Source organism: Mesoplodon mirus (genome assembly GCF_964341445.2).
Source record: "Mesoplodon mirus genome assembly, chromosome: 3".
Taxonomy (NCBI): Eukaryota; Metazoa; Chordata; class Mammalia; order Artiodactyla; family Ziphiidae; genus Mesoplodon; species Mesoplodon mirus.
In genome coordinates this window covers 172753406-172773569 of record NC_138978.1, presented here as the reverse complement: position 1 = coordinate 172773569, position 20164 = coordinate 172753406, and positions in this window count along the sequence as shown.

The window sequence follows — 20164 nt, the reverse complement described above, 5'->3', positions numbered from 1 at the left end:
TGAGGCTGAATAGGAAAAGCATCCAGTACAATGAAAGCACTCAACAAATGGAAATTCTTTTTCGTAAAGTATTACATCAATGTTGGCGGCTCCTGCAGTTAGTGTTGCAAAACCTTCCTGCATAAGTCTGATTTTTCCAAAACTTTTCATCAACCTTTCCAAAGCATTCCACTTGACTTCTCTTTCATTATGGAGCAATTAAAGACAAAACCAGTCCTCTAAAAAGGATTAGCTATAATAGGAGGATTCCAAAAAGAGTCTTAACCTTGACCTCCACTTATATCTTCCATTCACGGTTCCTTGTAAGTTTCAGCGCTCTATTGATTCCTGTGCTAGATATCTCTGCCTGGATGACTTGCCTGCTCTTCAAACTCAACTTACCCCAACCTACCCCAAATATATTACTTTTCTTCCCCAATCAGCCCATCCCTGCCAGATTTCCCTATTTTCATGGTGTGTCATTGTCGAAATTACTCAATGGTAAAATATTTGAATCACCATTTTTTCTTCCTTCTCTGTCATGCATCTTATCTATACATGCAAAATCCTCCTGACTTTTCCTTTTATTGAAGATCACTAACATTTTAATTTTGTAAAAATGTGTTGAAATCATACCTTTCCAAGTCATTGGAAAAGTGTTTTACACATTTTCCTTTCCAATCTAACTACCGCCATTCTAGCTTGAGCTCTTTATACTGGGGGTATTGCACAGCCCTCCGCTGCCTCCATTTCCCAATGAAAATATGAATTCCTTGAGAAAAGGGACATATTTGCTAGCCCAGTGCCCTGCACAGGCAGACATCCTATAAACATTTGTTGCTGTGGATGAAAATGACAAGAGCATCTCAATTATGAAACAATCATTCTTCGGTAAATTGCAGACTCTAAATGTCAATATGTTGACACTCTTGATAAATTCTTTTTTTTTGGAATTTTATTTTATTTATTTTTTTATACAGCAGGTTCTTATTAGTTATCTAGTTTATACATATTAGTGCATATATGTCAATCCCAATCTCCCGTTTCATCACACCACCACCCCTCCACAGCCGCTTTCCCTCCTTGGTGTCCATACGTTTGCCCTCTACGTATGTGTCTCAATTTCTGCCCTGCAAACCGGTTCGTCGGTACCATTTTTCTAGGTTCCACATATATGCGTTAATATACAATATTTGTTTTCCTCTTTCTGACTTACTTCACTCTCTTTGACAGTCTCTAGATTCATCCACATCTCTACAAATGACCCAATTTCGTTCCATTTTATGGCTGAGTAATATTCCATTGTATATATGTACCACATCTTCTTTATCCATTCGTCTGTCGATGGGCATTTAGGTTGCTTCCATGACCTGGCTATTGTAAATAGTGCTGCGATGAACATCAGGGTGCATGTGTCTTTTTGAATTACAGTTTTCTCTGGTTATATGCCCAGTAGTGGGATTGCTGGGTCATATGCTAATTCTATTTTTGGATTTTTAAGGAACCTCCATACTGTTCTCCATAGTGGCTGTATCAATTTACATTCCCACCAACAGTGCAAGAGGGTTCCCTTTTCTCCACACCCTCTCCAGCATTTGTTATTTGTAGATTTTCTCATGATGCCCATTCTAACTGGTGTGAGGTGATACTTCATTGTAGTTTTGATTTGCATTTCTCTAATAATTAGTGATGTTGAGCAGCTATTCATGTGCATCTTGGCCATCTGTATGTCTGCTTGGAGAAATGTCTATTTAGATCTTCTTCCCATTTTTGGATTGGGTTGTTTGTTTTTTTAATAATGAGCTGCATGAGCTGTTTTATATTTTGGAGATTAATCCTTTGTCTGTTGTTTCATTTGCAAATGTTTTCTCCCATTCTGAGGGTTGTCTTTTCATCTTGTTTGTAGTTTCATTTGCTTTGCAAAAGATCTGAAGTTTCATTAGGTCCCATTTGTTTATTTTTGTTTTTATTTCCACTACATTAGGAGGTAGATCAAAAAAGATCTTGCTGTGATTTATGTCAAAGAGTGTTCTTCCTATGTTTTCCTCTAAGAGTTTTAGAGTGTCCAGTCTTACATTTAGGTCTCTAATACATTTTGAGTTTATTTTTGTGTATGGTGTTAGGGAGTGTTGTAATTTCATCATTTTACATATAGCTGTCCAGTTTTCCCAGCACCACTTATTAGGGCCTTTATTATGCTGAGGTACGTTCCCTCTATGCCTACTTTCTGGAGAGTTTTTATCATAAATGGATGTTGAATTTTGTCAAAAGCTTTTTCTGCATCTATTGAGACGATCATATGGTTTTTACTCTTCAATTGGTTAATATGGGGTATCACACTGATTGATTTGCATATATTGAAGAATCCTTGCATCCCTGGGATAAACCCCACTTGATCATGGTGTATGATCCTTTTAATGTGTTGTTGGATTCTGTTTGCTAGTATTTTGTTGAGGATTTTTGCATCTATATTCATCAGTGATATTGTTCCGTAATTTTCTTTTTTTGTAGTATCTTTGTCTGGTTTTGGTATCAGGGTGATGGTGGCCTCATAGAATGAGTTTGGGAGTGTTCCTTCCTCTGCAATTTTTTGGAAGAGGTTGAGAAGGATGGGTGTTAGCTCTTCTCTAAATGTTTCATAGAATTCACCTGTGAAGCCATCTGGTCCTGCACCTTTGTTTGTTGGAAGATTTTTAATCACAGTTTCAATCTCACTACTCGTGATTGGTCTGTTCATATTTTCTATTTCTTCCTGGTTCAGTCTTGGAAGGTTATACCTTTCTGAGAATTTGTCCATTTCTTCCAGGTTGTCTATTTTATTGTCATAGAGTTGCTTGTAGTAGTCTCTTAGGATGCTTTGTATTTCTGTGGTGTCTGTTGTAACTTCTCCTTTTTCATTTCTAATTTTATTGATTTGAGTCCTCTCCCTCTTTTTATTCATGAGTCTGCCTAATGGTTTGTCAATTTTGTTTTTCTCAGAGAACCAGCTTTTAGTTTTATTGATCTTTGCTATTGTTTTCTTTGTTTCTATTTCATTCATTTCTGCTCTGATCTTTATTATTTCTCTCCTTCTGCTAATGTTGGGTCTTGTTTGTTCTGCTTTCTCTAGTTCCTTTAGGTTTTAGGTTAGATTGTTTATTTGAGATTTTTCTTGTTTCTTGAGGTAGGCTTGTATTGCTATAAACTTCCCTCTTAGAACTACTTTTGCTGCATCCCATAGATTTTGGTTTGTCGCATTTTCATTGTCATTTGTCTCTAGGTGTTTTTTGATTTCCTCTTTGATTTCTTCAGTGATCTCTTGGTAATTTAGTAACATACTGTTTAGCCTCCATGTGTTTGTGTTTTTTACGTTTTTTTCCCTGTATTTGATTTCTAATCTCATAATGTTGTGGTCAGACAAGACGCTTGATCTGATTTCAATTTTCTTTAATTTACTGAGGCTTGATTTGTGACCCAAGATGTGATCTATCCTGGAGAATGTTCTGTGTTCACTTGAGAAGAAAGTGTAATCTGCTGTTTTTGGATGGAATGTCCTATAAATATCAATTAAATCTCTATGGTCTATTGTGTCATTTAAAGCTTGTGTTTCCTTTTTAGTTTTATGTTTGGATGATCTGTCCATTGGTGTAAGTGAGGTGTTAAAGTCCCCCACTATTATTGTGTTACTGTCAATTTCTTCTTTTATAGCTGTTAGCAGTTGTCTTATGTATTGAGGTGCTCCTATGTTGGGTGCATATATATTTACAATTGTTACATCTTCTTCTTGGATTGGTCCCTCGATCATTATGTAGTGTCCTTCCATGTCTCTTGTAGCATTCTTTATTATTTTAAAGTCTATTTTATCTGATATGAATATTGCTACTCCAGCTTTCTTTTCATTTCCATTTGCATGGAATATCTTTTTCCATCCCCTCACTTTCAGTCTGTATGTATCCCTAGGTCTGAAGTGGATCCTCTGTTGGCAGCATATATATGCGTCTTTTTTTTACCATACGTGGGCCTCTCACTGCCGTGGCCTCTCCTGCTGCAGAGCACAGGCTCCGGATGCGCAGGCCCAGCAGCCACGGCCCACGGCCCCAGCTGCTCTGCGGCACGCGGGATCCTCCCGGACCAGGGCACGAACCTGTGTCCCCTGCATCGGCAGGCGGACTCCCAACCACTGCGCCACCAGGGAAGCCCTGGGTCTTGTTTTTGTATCCATTGAATGAGCGTGTGTCTTTTTGTTGGAGCATTTAATCCATTCCCATTTAAGGTAATTATCGATATGTATGTTCCCATTACCATTTTCTTAATTGTTTTGGGTTTGTTTTTGTAGGTCCTTTTCTTCTCTTGTGTTTCCCACTTAGATAAGTTCCTTTAGCATTTGTTGTAGAGCTGGTTTGGTGGTGCTGAAATTCTCTTAGCCTTTGCTTGTCTGTAAAGCTTTTGATTTCTTCATCAAATCTGAAAGAGATCCTTGTTGGGTAGAGTAATATTGGTTGTAGGTTCTTCCCTTTCATCACTTTAAATATGTCATGCCACTCCCTTCTGGCTTGTAGAGTTTCTGCTGAGAAATCAGCTGTTAACCTTATGGGGATTCCCTCGTATGTTATTTGTTGGTTTTTCCTGCTGCTTTTAACATTTTTTCTTTGTATTTAATTTTTGATAGTTTGATTTATATGTGTCTTGGTGTGTTTCTCCTTGGATTTATCCTTTGTGGGACTCTCTGGGCTTCCTGGACTTGGGTGGCTATTTCCTTTCCCATGTTAGGGAAGTTTTCCATTATAATCTCTTCAAATATTTTCTCAGGTCTTTCTCTCTTATCCTTCTGCGACCCCTATAATGTGAATGTTGTTGCATTTAATATTGTCCCAGAGGTCTCTTAGGCTGTCTTCATTTCTTTTCATTCTTTTTTCTTTATTCTGTTCTGCGGCAGTGAATTCCACCATTCTGTCTTCCAGGTCACTTTTACGTTATTCCGCCTCAGTTATTCTGCTATTGGTTCCTTCTAGTGTAGTTTGCATTTCAGTTATTGTATTATTCGTCTCTGTTTGTTTGTTCCTTAATTCTTCTAGGTCTTTTAAAATATTTCTTGCTTCCTGTCGCTCTTCGCTCCATTTTTTTTCCAAGGTCCTGGATCATCTTCACTATCATTATTCTGAATTCTTTTTCTGGAAGTTTGCCTATCTCCACTTCATTTAGTTGGTTTTCTGGGGTTTTATCTTGTTCCTTCATCTGGTACATAGCCTTCTGCCTTTTCATCTTGTCTTTATTTCTTTGAATGTGGTTTTTGTTTCACAGGCTGCAGCATTTTGGTTCTTCCTGCTTCTGCTGTCCAGCTAATAAGTGGATAAGGCTCTCTAAGAGGCTTGTGCACATTTCCTGATTGGAGGGAAAGGTTCTGGGTAGAGCTGGCTGTTGCTCTGGGGCAGAGCTCAGTAGAACTTTAATCTGCTTGTCTGCTGATGGGTGGGACTGCGTTCCCTCCCTTTTGGTTGTTTGGCCTGAGGCGACCCAACACTGAAGCCTACCTGGCTCTTTGGTGGCACTAGTGGCGGACTCTGGGAGGGCTCATACCACGGATTACTTCCTAGAACTTCTGCTGCCAGTGCCCTTGTCCTCAAGGTTAGTCACAGCCACCCCCTGCCTCTTCAGGAGACCCTCCAACACTAGCAGGTAGGTCTGGTTCAGTCTCCTACGGGGTCACTGCTCTTTCCCCTGGGTCCCGATGCACACACTACTTTGAGTGTGCCCTCCAAGAGTGGAGTCTCTGTTTCCCCCAGTCCTGTCAAAGTCCTCAATCAAATCCCACTAACCTTCAGAGTCTGATTCTCTAGTAATTCCTCCTCCCGTTGCCAGACCCCCAGGTTGGGAAGCCTGATGTTGTGCTTAGAACCTTCACTCCAGTGGGTGGACTTCTGTAGTATAAGTGTTCTCCAGTTTGTACATCACTCACCCGGCAGTTATGGGATTTGATTTCATTGTGATTGTGCCCCTCCTACCATTTCACTGTGGCTTCTCCTTTGTCTTTGCATGTGGGATATCTTTTTAGGTGAGTTCCAGTGTCTTCCTGTCAGTGATTGTTCAGCAGTTAGTTGTGATTCCGATGCTCTCTCAAGAGAGAGTGAGATCACATCCTTCTACTCCACCATCTTGAACCAATCTCGACACTCCTGATGAATTCTTAATTAGCATATTGGCAACTACATTTCAAAGCTGTATTCACAGGGCACTTCACAGTTGTTCATCAGTTTTTGTCAAGATATTCTCAAGTGGTAAGTGATAAAAAAAATTCCCTATTCTTTTTTTCTAAATTGAGAAAAGCAAAATATTTTCATAAGATATATTAAGAATATGCAGTATATTAATTAACATGAGAAATTAAAATAAATTAGTTTTCTTGGTCCCCTATACCAATGGCAATAATTCTCTAGCATTTTTTCTATAGGAAAGCAAATAGTGACTTATTTGATTTAATTGAATTGCTGGTAATCCTCAAAGATTGGGAGAGTCTCTAGTCTTCCATTCAAACTGAATTTTTTTATTTTTATACCCCTCAAAAAGATAATTTTAGTGTGTCTTTGGTGTCTTATTTGTTTTTTGTTTATTGATTTTTCTGATTAAAATAATGTAATTTAAACCCAAAGTAAATAGTAGGCATGAAATAATAAAGAACAGAAAAAATAAAAAATAGAAAATAGAAAAATAGATAAGAACAGTAGTCATTAAAACTGATAAACCTCTAGCCAAACTGATCAGGAAGCAAAAAGAGATACATTTTGATGATATCAACAGGAGAGGAAACATTGCTATACTTCTTATAGACATTAAAAGAATAGTAAGGTTATATAAACAGCTGTATGCCAATAAATTCAATAACTTAGATTAAGCTGAAAAAATTCTTTAAAAAAGCAAATAATCCCAGTTCACTCAAAAACAAGAAGAGATAACACAAATAGCTTTTTATCTATGAAGGAAATTGAATTTATCTTTAAAAATCCTTCCCCAAAGAAAACTCCAGGCCCAGATGATTTCATGGATTAATTCTACAAAATATTTCTTGAAGAAATAATGTTAATTTTACACAAACTGTTACAGAAAATAAAAAGAGAAACACATCTCAACTCCTTTTAAAGCTAATACTGCCCCAAAATCAAAACCATTAAAGTAAACTATGAGGAAAAAAAAAAGTACAGATTGATTGACTTCATAACATAGATGGGAAAATTCTCAGCAACTTTAGAAAATCAAATTTCAAAGCATATAAAAATGATAATACATCATGAAAAATTGAATTTAGTGGTCACTTTTAGAGTCAAAAGTAATCAATGTAATTTACCATGTTCATAGATTAAAAAAAAGAAAAGTCAAATAAATAATCATCTCAATAGTTTCAGAAAAAGCATTTTATAAAATTCAATACCCCACACATGATAAAAACTCAGAAAACCAAGAATAGAAGGGTGCTTCCTCAACGTGATAAAAAGGCATCTACAAAAACCCTTATTTCACTCCATATACAAGAATTAACTTGAAATGGGTCATAGATCTAAATGTAAACATAAAAGCTAAAACTATAAAAGTTCTAGAAGAATAGAAAGAAAAAAATCTTGGTAATTTAGACTTAGGCAAAGATTTCCAAAATAGGACACAAAGAGTATGAACTATAAGAGAAAAAAATTGATAAGTTGGGGCTTCCCTGGTGGCACAGTGGTTGAGAGTCCGCCTGCCGATGCAGGGGACACGGGTTCGTGCCCCGGTCCCGGAAGATCCCACATGCCGCGGAGCGGCTGGGCCCGCGAGCCATGGCCGCGGAGCCTGTGTGTCCGGAGCCTGTGCTCCGCAACGGGAGAGGCCACGGCAGTGAGAGGCCCGCGTACAGCAAAAAAAAAAAAAAAAAAAAAAAAAAAAAAAAAAAATTGATAAGTTGGACTTCATCAAAATTTAAGTTTTTGGGGCTTCCCTGGTGGCGCAGTGGTTGAGAGTCCGCCTGCCGATGCAGGGGACACAGGTTTGTGCCCCGGTCCGGGAAGATCCTACATGCCGCAGAGCAGCTGGGCCCGTGAGCCATGGCCGCTGAGCCTGCGCGTCTGGAGCCTGTGCTCTGCAACGGGAGAGGCCACAACAGTGAGAGGCCCACGTACCACAGAAAAAAAAAAAAATTAAGTTTTTCTCTTCAAAAGACACTTCAGAAAATGAAAAGTCACAGACTGGGAAAAATATTTGCAAAATGTATATCCCATAAATAACCTTTTATATATCCAGAATATATAAAGAACACTAACAACAACAAGAAGAAAACAACCCAATAAATAGCAGGGAGATGAGATTTGAATAGACTTCACCAAAGAAGATATACAGATTTCTTAGAAGTGCACAAAAAGATGCTCAACATCATTAGTCATTAGGAAAACATATTAAAACCACACTGAGTTACCACTTCAAACCCACTAGAATGGCTAAAATTAAAACAATTAACAATTCCAAGTGTTGCTGAGGATATGGAACAACTGGAACTCTCATGCATTACAAAAGGAACAGCCACTTTGAAAAAGATTTTGGCAGCTCCTTACAAAGCTTACACTTACCATAAAATCTACTAATTCCATTCCTACATATTTACCCAAGAGAAATGAAAAATATGCCCACACAAAGACTTGTATACAAATGTTCATAGCACCTTTATGCATGATGGTAAGAAACTTGAAACAACTCAAATACCCAATAACTGGTGAATAAACAACCAAATTGTAATTCACCTGCACAATGGACCACCACTCGGCAACACAAAGAAACAAAGTAATGAGACATCCAACAACATAGAATTGCAGAAATATTATGCTAGACACAGAAGCCTATACAGTATACAATTTTGTTTACATGAAATGTTAGAAAAGGCAAAAGCAAATAGTGACAGAAAGCAGATAGGGGGCAGGGAGTTAGAGGAAGGGAATGAAAAGGGGCATAAGGAAATATTTTAGTGTAACCGAAATATTCTATACCTTGGTTGTGGCAGTGGTTACATGGAGATAAACATTTGTTAAATCTCATCAAACTGTACATTTAAAGTGGTGAATTTTATTGTATGTAAACTATACCTCAATAAAGCTTCTAAGTAAATTATATCTCAATAAAGCTTCTAAAAGTAACACATACTGATTACAGATAATATTGTTGTATTTCCCTACTTATAGATATATTTTCTATAGGATTTTAATAACTAAAAAATATGCAAGCTTTATTTTCTACTTTCTAACTTACCCTCCAATAATAAACATTCCCCATGTTACTAAAAGCTTTGGAAACATTTAGTGCGTGCATGATAGCCCATTTATAAATATGCCACACTTAATCATTCCCTTATTGGTGGAAATTTAGATTTTCAATTTTTCTGTATACTAATATTTTGATATTCTTTATGTGTATATCCTTGTATATTTTTTGGATTTTTTCCTGATAATAGATTTTTCAAAGATACAATTTCTGGGTCAAACTATAAGAACATTTTAAGGATCTTAAACATACTGTTAAATTGTTTTCCAGGAAGATTATACTGATTTAATTCTCACTAGCAGTACATGAAAGGACCAGATGTACTGCACTCTTGACAGAACTGAATGTTATTGTGAACTATTATTGAAATATTTGCTTAAACCTTCCACTTCAGCTTGATACTGGTTTGTAACTCTTCCCTGTGCTTTTGTTCATATAGAGTCAGTCCATATTATTCACCCTGCTGTGGGTAGGGTTGATTCAGTCCATTCCCGAGGATTTGTGACATTTGCAGACCCTCTGGGTACTGTGGGTCTATTCTGACATCATCTTCCTGATATTCCAGAGCCTGAGTCTGACTGTCTCCGTTTCCTGCCTCTATCTGACTAGCTATCTCTTAATGTGCTTTTGAGTCTTCCATGTTTATATCATCTCTAGTGCTTAAGACTTTAACATAGCATATCTTAGCTATTACACACGGCATCTCTTTTCCTGTGGTGTAGCTCAGCACATAGTATAATTCATCTTCCATGTAGTACAGCTGTGATTTGTTCTGCATTCCTATTTACCACCCCATCCTTATCTTTCCCCTTAGTTCTCCTCTCATCTCTCCCAAATGGCACCTCCTTCCCAATTACAAGCAATGATCATATAATAGAGAGATGAAGATAAATAAAAAAGAGAGCTGAGCCTTATCCTTTCTGTGGCTAGGCTGGGTCAAATTTCAGTCCATCTTCCACACTCCCTTCCCTGCTGGACTCAGTGTTCCCTTCTTCCTCCTGCCAGGTTAATCCTATGCAGGTTCTGAGTTACTACTGACCACTGCTGGCTCAGTTCCATCAGGCTTCAACTGGCTCTGGAGTTGCTTTGAGGCAGGACAACTTTTTATTTCTGGCTCAACCTGTGAGACTCAGCTTGGGTATCATTTCCTCTGGATTAGAGCTCCCAGGGTGGCTTGATACCCTCCCTGTGTATTCCAGTGGCACCTCTGCTTGCCCCTATTATTATACATATCCCACTTGATTACAATTGCCTGGTTAAAAGCCAATCCAGCCTACCAGAAATGGGAGCTCCAGGAGGTCAGGGACTAGCTCTTTTATCTATATATTCCTGGCAATTTGCACAGTCCCTGGATTTCAGTGCAAGTCTTATATTTCCACTCTTGTCTTCCAACAGCCTTCTCTTCACACAGCAGTCATGCTGATCTTTTAAAACAAAATCATTCTTTCTCTCTAATTTATTAATTTTCAGAGTTAAGTGGTCTGTGTCCTACTTTCCTGCAGTGGCTACCAATGTATAGATTTTTGTTTGGGTTGGTGGTTTGTGATTCTCTACATGCTTTTACTTTTTGTTTGTATCATTATGAACTCACAGACTTTTAAAATATGTTCAATATGAGTCAATCAATTGCAGTTGCCATTGTTTTTGATTCTCAAATTGCCCCATCTTATACCTGGGGGAGGTCCCTCATACTAGCTCCTAGATCAAATTAGATCTTTATGACACAGCCCTCCCCCTTTTTTTGATAGATTCTTTGCTTATTGGTACAAGGCTTATCATCATCTTGCTTATTTCCAGCCTCAGACTTGGAATCAGCCCTTTCTCCGCAAAACCCTGGCTCCTTTGAGGGTATAATGTTACTTACAGGCCACAACCTGGACATTATGAATATTTCTTGCCACTTGTTTGTCGTTGCTTCTAGAATTTTGGAGTGGACAAAGGTAGGGAATATGCACTTACCTTACCTGTCCTGTATAACTACATTTCAGATTAATCAAAAAAGCCCTAGTTGATGAGACACTTTGTACCTTTAGAGAAGAATTGTAGTTATTAAATGTATAAGGATTAATAAAATCAAAACAGCACCATTTGCAACCACTAATGAAGTAATTGATTCAGGCAATGAACATCAACAGATGCTAAAGCCATTAGGAGAGGATGATGAGGACCTTCACAGTGAAAGGATCAGGCTACCCCATGTGAACCCACTGATCAATTTTAGCATGTCTTAAAATGAGACAACCAGACATTATGTACTGCATGATGTAATGCAATAAGAAATACACTGCACCACTTATGAAATATTCTTGCCAAAAAATGTGAAACCTGAATTTAATCAACATTTAGGTCTAACCTCTAGTTTGCAGAGCAGTAGGAGAACAAATAGACAAATTAAGAATTTGGTACAATTTACAGGACAACTAACCTAGTTTATTCAACAATTCAAAGAGCAGAAAAAAAAAAGGAGGGAGGAGTGGGGTCTGTTACAAATTAAAAGAGACTTAAAAGGCATTATAATCAAATGCTGCAATGACTGGACCTCATTTGTGTCCTGATCCAAATAAATCCATGTAAAACTCTTTTTTGAGATAATTGGGGAAATGTTAAAGTACATTTAGAATTAGATGTTACTAATGAATTTTTGTTAATTTTGTCAGGCATGATAACAGAATTGTGGTTATGTAAGAAAATATCCCTTTTGGGCCTCCCTGGTGGCGCAGTGGTTGAGAGTCCGCCTGCCGATGCAGGGGATACGGGTTCGTGCCCCGTTCTGGGAGGATCCCATATGCCGCGGAGCGGCTGGGCCCGTGAGCCATGGCCGCTGGGCCTGCGCGTCCGGAGCCTGTGCTCCGCAACGGGAGAGGCCACAACAGTGAGAGGCCCGCATACCGCAAAAAGAAAAAAAAAAAAAAAAAAAAAAAGAAAAAAGAAAATATCCCTTTTAAAAAGAATTGGGCTTCCCTGGTGGCGCAGTGGTTGAGTCCGCCTGCCGATGCAGGGGACATGGGTTCATGCCCCGGTCCGGGAAGATCCCACATGACACGGAGCGGCTAGGCCCGTGAGCCATGGCTGCCGAGCCTGCGCGTCCGGAGCCTGTGCGCCACAACGGGAGAGGCCACAACAGTGAGAGGCCCGCGTACCGCAAAAAAAAAAAAAAAAAAAAAAAAGAAAGAATATATAAGCACAGGGAACTCTACACAATACTCTGTAATGGCTTATATGGGAAAAGAATCTAAAAAAGAGTGGATATATGTATATGTATATGTAACTGGTTCACTTTGCTGTACATCTGAAACTAATACAACATTTTAAATCAACTATACTCCAATAAAATTTTTTTTAAAAATTAAGATGTTTGCATGGCAAAAAAAATCATAGCAAAAAACTTCAAAAGACAAAAAAAGATTCTATCTTAATCCCAAACTCCTAACTTGGGATTAACATATACACACTAATACATATAAAAGAGATAGGGACTTCCCTGGTGGCGTAGTGGTTAAGACTCTGCCTGCCAATGCAGGGGACACGGATTCAAGCACTTGTCAAGGAAGATCCCACATGCCACCAAGCAACTAAGCCCATGTGCCATAACTACTGAGCCTGTGCTCTAGAGCCCACGAGCCACAACTACTGAGCCTACGCACCACAGCTACTGAAGCCTGCGCACCTAGAGCCTGTGCTCTGCAACATGAGAAGCCACTGCAATGAGAAGCCTGCGCACCGCAACAAAGGGCAGCCCCCACTTGCTGCAACTAGAGAAAGTCCATGTGCAGCAAAACAGACCCAATGCAGCCAAAAATAAATAAATAAATTTACATTAAAAAAACAGATAATCAACAAGGACCTACTGTATAGCACAGGGAGCTCTACTCAATATTCTGTAATAACCTATATGGGAAAAGAATATGAAAAAGAATAGATGTATGTATATATATAACTGAATCACTTTGCTGTACACCTGAAACTAACATAAAATTGTAAATCAACTATACTCCAATATAAAATAACAATTTTAAAAACAGTTTTAAAATTTAAAAAATAAAAGGAATATATATTGAAATATTTACAGTTAAGATGACATGAGAGAGATTTGCTTTAATAAAGCACCAAAAGGGAAAAAAAATAAGAAAGGAAAGAAATAATAAATTAGGGGAAAAGGAAGGAAAGAAGGAAGGGAAAGGAAGAATGGAAGGAGGGGAGGAGGGAAGACAGGCAAAAATATTGACTAACTATCAAATCTTGAGATGGGTACTCAGGAGGGATATTTAAATTGTTCTCTCTACTTTGGTGCCTATTTAACATTTTTCTTTTAAAAGTTTTAAACATACATTATATTAGATCATCTCCCTATTGAATTTCCCAGTTAGACACAATTATTATGTGAGTGTATCTATTGGGAGGGGTGGGCAGATAGGAAGGCATTCAGACATATATAAAAAACGAAGAGAAAATCATCCATGGTCACGTTGTCCAGTAATAACCAGCATTGCCATTGGGGTCTATTCTCTTCCAGGCTTCCTTCACATTCATGCCAATGATGGTTACTATTCTACGCTATCAGTTTAAATGGCTCATCCTTGCTGTTTTAGGTGGCATTGCTTTCATTACCAGAGAGACGGAATATCCTCTCATAGGTTCATTGAATATCCTCTCATAGGTTCTATTTATATTTCTTCTTTTATGAATTACCTGTTCTGAGGGACTTGTCAACTATATTACAAACTTCTTTTTCTGCTGTTCCGGCATAGTTGACTAGAAATGTGCACCATGTTTTATAATCATTAACAGGAAAAGGTGAAGGAGCCACTGAAGTTTGGCAGCTCTGAAGATTTAAGTGTCCTCTGTCTCAAGACCCAGACCAGCCTCAGTGATTCTCCAGGAAACTGTGTTGCACAACCCAGAGAGCATCATTCACCTAAAGACAATGTGCTACTCTATTCAGAAAGTATAAATAGGGAACTGGTTCAAGAGTCCCAGTTTTTCTTGGATGCAAACACCTCTGTAGGAGATAAAATATAAAACAAGGCTGGCAGGGGCAGAGTCAGGATGGCAGAGTAGGAGGATGTGGAGTTCATGTCTCCTCACAACTAGGGCACCGACCTGGCATTGGTGGGGGACCTCGGACACCTAAGGGGATTGGAGGCATCCCCACACAATGGGGCCAGGGGTCAGGCCTGAGCTCCTGTGGTGGGAGTGTGGAGTCCAAACCACTGGACTAATTGAGAACCTCAGACTCATGGAAAATTACTCAATGTGAGGTCTCCCAGAGGTCCTCATCTTGGCACCAAGATCCAGCTCCACCCAACTGCCTGCAAACTCCAGTGCTGGATGCCTCAGGCCAAACAACCAACAAGATAGGAACACAGCTCCACCCATAAAAAAAAATGAGATGAAAAAATTATGTTACAGATGAAGGAACAAGATAAAAACCTACAAGACCAAAAAAATGAAGAGGAAATAGGCAACCTACCTGAAAAAGAATTCATAACAATGATAGTAAAGACGATCTAAAATCTTGGAAATAGAATGGAGGCACAGATCAATAAAATATAAGACATGTTTAACAAGGACCTAGAAGAACTAAAGAACAAACAGACAGTGATAAACAACTCAACAACTGAAATGGAAAATACACTAGAAGGAATCAATAACTGAATAACTGAGACACAAAAACGAATAAGTGACCTGGAATATACAATGGTGGAAATAACGGCTGAGGAGCAGAATAAAGAAAAAAAGAATGAAAAAATAAAATGAGGACAGTCTCAGAGACCTCTGGGACAACATTATATTCACCAACATTTGCATTATAGGGGCCTCTGAAGAAGAGAAAGAGAAAGGGTCTGATAAAATATTTGAAGAGATTATAGTCAAAAACTTCCCTAAGATAGGAAAGGAAAAAGTCAAGTCCAGGAAGTGCAGAGACTCCCATTCAGGATAAAACCAAGGAAAAACATGCCGAGACACGTTAATCAAACTAACAAAAATTAAATTCAAAGAAAAAATATTACAAGCAGCAAGGGAAAAGCAACATATAACATACAAGGGAATCCCCATAAGGTTATTAGCTGATTTTTCAGCAGAAAATCTGCAGGCCAGAAGAGACTGGCAGGATATAATTAAAATGATGAAAGGGAAGAACCTATAATCAAGATTACTCTATCCAGCAAGGATCAGATAAAAAATAAATGAAATAGAAATGAAGAAAACAATAGGAAAGATCAATACAACTAAAGTTGTTTCTTTGAGAAGATAAACAAAATTGATACACCTTTAGCCAGACTCATCAAGAAAAAAAGGGAGGGGATTCAAATCAATAAAATTAGAAATGAAAAAGGAGAAATTACAACTGACACTGCAGAAATACAAAGGATCAAGGATACTACAAGGATACTACAAGCAACTATATGCCAATAAAATGGACAATCTGAAAGAAATGGACAAATTCGTAGAAAGATATGACCTTCCAAGACAAAACCAAGAAGAAATAGAAAATATAAACAGACCAATCACAAGTAATGAAATTGAAACTGCAATTAAAAATCTTCCAACAAACAAAAGTCCAGGACCAGATGGCTTCACAGGTGAATTCTATCGAACATTTAGAGAAGAGCTAATACCCATCCTTCTCAAACTCTTCCAAAAAATTGCAGAGGAAGGAACACTCCCAAACTCATTCAATAAGGCCACAATCACCCTGATACCAAACCCAGAGAAAGATATGACAAAAAAAAAGAAAGGAAGAAAATTAAGACCAATATCACTGATGAACATAGATGCAAAAATTCTCAACAAAATGCTAGTAAACACAATCCAGTAACACATTAAAAGGATCATACACCATGATCAAGTGGGGTTTATCCCAGGATGCAAGGATTCTTCAATACACACTAATCAATCAATGTGATACACTGTATTAACAAATTAAAGAATAAAAACCATATGATTATCTCAATAGATGTAGAAAAATATTTTCACAAAATTCAACACCGATTTATGATAAAAAGTCTCCAGAAAGTGGGCATAGAGGGAACCTACCTCAACACAATAAATGCCATATATGACAAACCCACAGCAAACATCATTCTCAATGGTGAGAAACTGGAAGCATTTCCTCTAAAATGTGGAACAAGACAAGGTTGCCCACACTCACCACTATTATTCAACATAGTTTTGGAAGTTTTACCACAGCAGAGAAGAAAAAGAAATAAAAGGAATACAAATTGGAAAAGAAGAAGTAAACCTGTCACTGTTTGCAGATGACATGATACTATACATAGAGAATCCTAAAGATGCCACCAGGAAACTACTAGAGCTAATGAATGAATTTGGTAAAGCTGCAGGATACAAAATTAATGCACAGAAATCACTTGCATCCCTATACATTAACAACGAAAGTTAAGAAGGAGAAATTAAGGAAACAATCCCATTTACCATGGCAGTGAAAAGAATTAAATACCTAGGAATAAACCTATCTAAGGAGGCAAAAGACGTATACTCAGAAAACTATAAAACAGTGATGAAAGAAATCAAAGATGACACAAACAGATGGAGAGATATACCACGTTCTTGGATTGGAAGAATTAATATTGTGAAAATGACTATACTACCCAAAGCAATTCAAAGATTCAATGCAACCCCTATCAAATTACCAATGGCATTTTTCACAGAATTAGAACAAAAAATTTTACAATTTGTATGGAAACACAAAAGACCCAGAAGAGCCAAAGCAAACTTGATAAAGAAAAAAGAAGCTGGAGGAAGCAGGCTTCCTGACTTCAGACTATACTACAAAGCTATAGTAATCAAGACAGTATGGTGCTGGCACTAAAACTGAAATATAGATTAATGGTACAGGATAGAAAGCCCAGAGATAAACCCATGCACCTATGGTCACCTAATGTATGACAAAGGAGGCAAGAACATACAATGGAGAAGAGACAGTCTCTTCAAGAAGTGGTGATGGAAAACTGGACAGCTACATGTAAAAGAATGAAATTAGAACATGCCCTAACACCATACACAAAAATAAATTCCAAATGGATTAAAGGCCTAAATATAAGACCAGACACCATAAAACTCTTAGAGGAAAACACAGGAAAAACACACTTTGACATAAATCACAGCAAGATCTTTTTTGACCCACCTCCTAGAGTAATGGAAATAAAAACAAAAATAAACAAATGGGACCTAATGAAACTTCAAAGCTTTGGCACAGCAAAGGAAACCATAAACAAGATGAAAAGAAAACCCTCAGAATGGCAGAAAACATTTGCAAATGCAACAACAGACAAAGGATTAATCTCCAAAATATACAAGCAGCACATGCAGCTCAATATCAAAAAAACAAAGAACCCAATCCAAAATTGGGCAGAAAACCTAAATAGACATTTCTCCAAAGAAGACACACACATGGCCAAGAGGCACATGAAAAGATGCTCAACATCACTAATTATTAGAGAAATGCAAATCAAAACTACAATGAGATATTACCTCACACCGGTCAGAATGGCCATCATCAAAAAATTTACAAGCAGGGCTTCCCTGGTGGTGCAGTGGTTGAGAGTCTGCCTGCTGATACAGGGGACACAGGTTCGTGCCCCAGTCCAGGAAGATCCCACATGCCGCGGAGTGGCTGGGCCCGTGAGCCATGGCTGCTGAGCCTGCGTGTCCATAGCCTGTGCTCCGCAACGGGAGAGGACACAGCAGTGAGAGGCCCGCGTACCACAAAAAAAAAAAAAAATCTACAAGCAATAGATGCTGAAGAGGGTGTGGAGAAAAGGGAACCCTCCTGCACTGTTGGTGGGAATTAAATTGATGCAGCCACTATGGAGAACATTATGGAGGTTCCTTAAAAAACTAAAAATAGAATTACCATATGACCCAGCAATCCCACTACTGGGCACATACCCTGAGAAAACCATAATTCAAAAAGACTCATGCACAACCAATGTTCATTGCAGCACTATTTACAATAACCAGGACCTGGAACCAACATAAATGCCCATGAACAGATGAATGGATAAAGATGTTGTGGCACATATATACAATGTAATATTACTCAGCCATAAAAAAGAATGAAATTGGGTCATTTGTAGAGATGTGGATGGACCTAGAGTCTGTCATACAGAGTAAGTCAGAAAGAGGAAAACAAATATCATATATTAATGCATATATGTGGAATCTAGAAAATTGTACAGGTGAACCTATTTGCAGGGAAGGAATAGAGATGTAGACATAGAGAATGGACTTGTGGACACAGTGGAGGAAGGGGAGTGTGGGATGAACTGGGAGATTAGGACTGATATATATACACTACTATGTGTAAAGATTGCTAGCGGGAGCCTGCTGTATAACACAGGGAGCTCACATTGCTCTGTGATGACCTGGATGGGTGGAATGGGGGGATGGGGTTGGGAGGGAGGTCCAAGAGGGAGGGGATATATGTACATATATATATATATATATATATATATATATATATATATATATAGCTGATTCACTTCATCATACAGCAGAAACTAACACAACATTGTAAAGCAATTATACTCCAATTTTTTTAAAAAAGGCTGGGAAGGAAGAGAAATTTAAAATATGGATTTCATTTTCATGAAAATATAAAAAGAGCACGTGACAAACCACTATTTCATTATTAAAAGATTTTGCTCCTCCTATTTAAAGAACATTAATTTCAGAAAGGTGGTTAGAGTACAAACAAACTGTCATCAGGTATCACTCAACTTCAGCCAAACATGGCAGGATCCTTTGCTGCTCTGAGTTTTACTGTTAAGGTGTCTCTTCTACATTCTTGTATTTGTTCTCTTTGTTTTCCATTCCATGATCATGTTCTGCCCTTGTCTCCAAGATTCCATTCTTAAAACCATTCAGTATAAAAGAGATTACCCCCCACTCCACTCCTTTTTGTCTTGGATCTTTCTTTTTCTTTTGGTGTTGACTGCTGGAAGTCAAGATTCTAGGAAAGTTAATTGATTTCAGGAAACTGTGATGCATTTCTGGGAGGATGTGGCAGGTAGGAGATAGAGAACTATAGAGGAGTCAATGGATTAAGAGAAAGAAAAGGTCAGCATCTAAATGCTTAAAAGAAATTGGCACAGGAAAAGAGTTGGGAGAAGCAAGGGTGATTGAGAGAGAGCCAGGAAGAGGAAACTTACTGAGCATCTACTCATGTCATATATCTTATTGACATGATCTCATTTTATCCTCATAAGTCTGGGAGATAGGCATGTTATCCATATTTCACAGAGGAGGAAATGGCAACTCAGAAAAGTTAAGTGCTAAATATCACACAGGTTGTACATGTTGTTAGCAAGAATCAACACCAGCTCTGTCTTGGCTTTAAGGCCTTGATCTTCCTAAAATTACACTCACTCCCAAAGAAGAATAGAAAGGGAATATGGGTCATGGAGAAATAATGGATTCTAAGATATCAATTCCTGCAAAGTCATAAAAGTGGCACTTCTTCAAAGATATATTAAGAGCTCCACAGAATTATCTTTAACTTTTACCATTTTTCCTTGAAAAATAATGATAACAGGGTTATCCAGACTGTACAAATGGCAAAATTGGGCACGTTTTAAGTAAAACCTGCTTGGGTATCCAGGATATAGGATTATTTTAATTCCCTAAGATTTCATTTCCAGAATGGTCATAGTCTGGAAAAAAAAGAGGAAAAGTAGGAAGTAGGGTGTACATATATGGGCTATAGCTCCTGGGAGATATTGTGCTGAAAAAGAATTTAAACCGTGGCAGCTGTTATTGATTTTATCTGAAATGCCCTCCCTAATCGTCCTCATCTGCCTGGAGAACTCCTACTGATCCGGAAAAGCCCCACTCAGCTATTACCTGCTCCATGCCTCAGAGTTAATCCCTTCTCTACATCATTTCTTTATCTCTTCCATTGTGGCTCATGCAG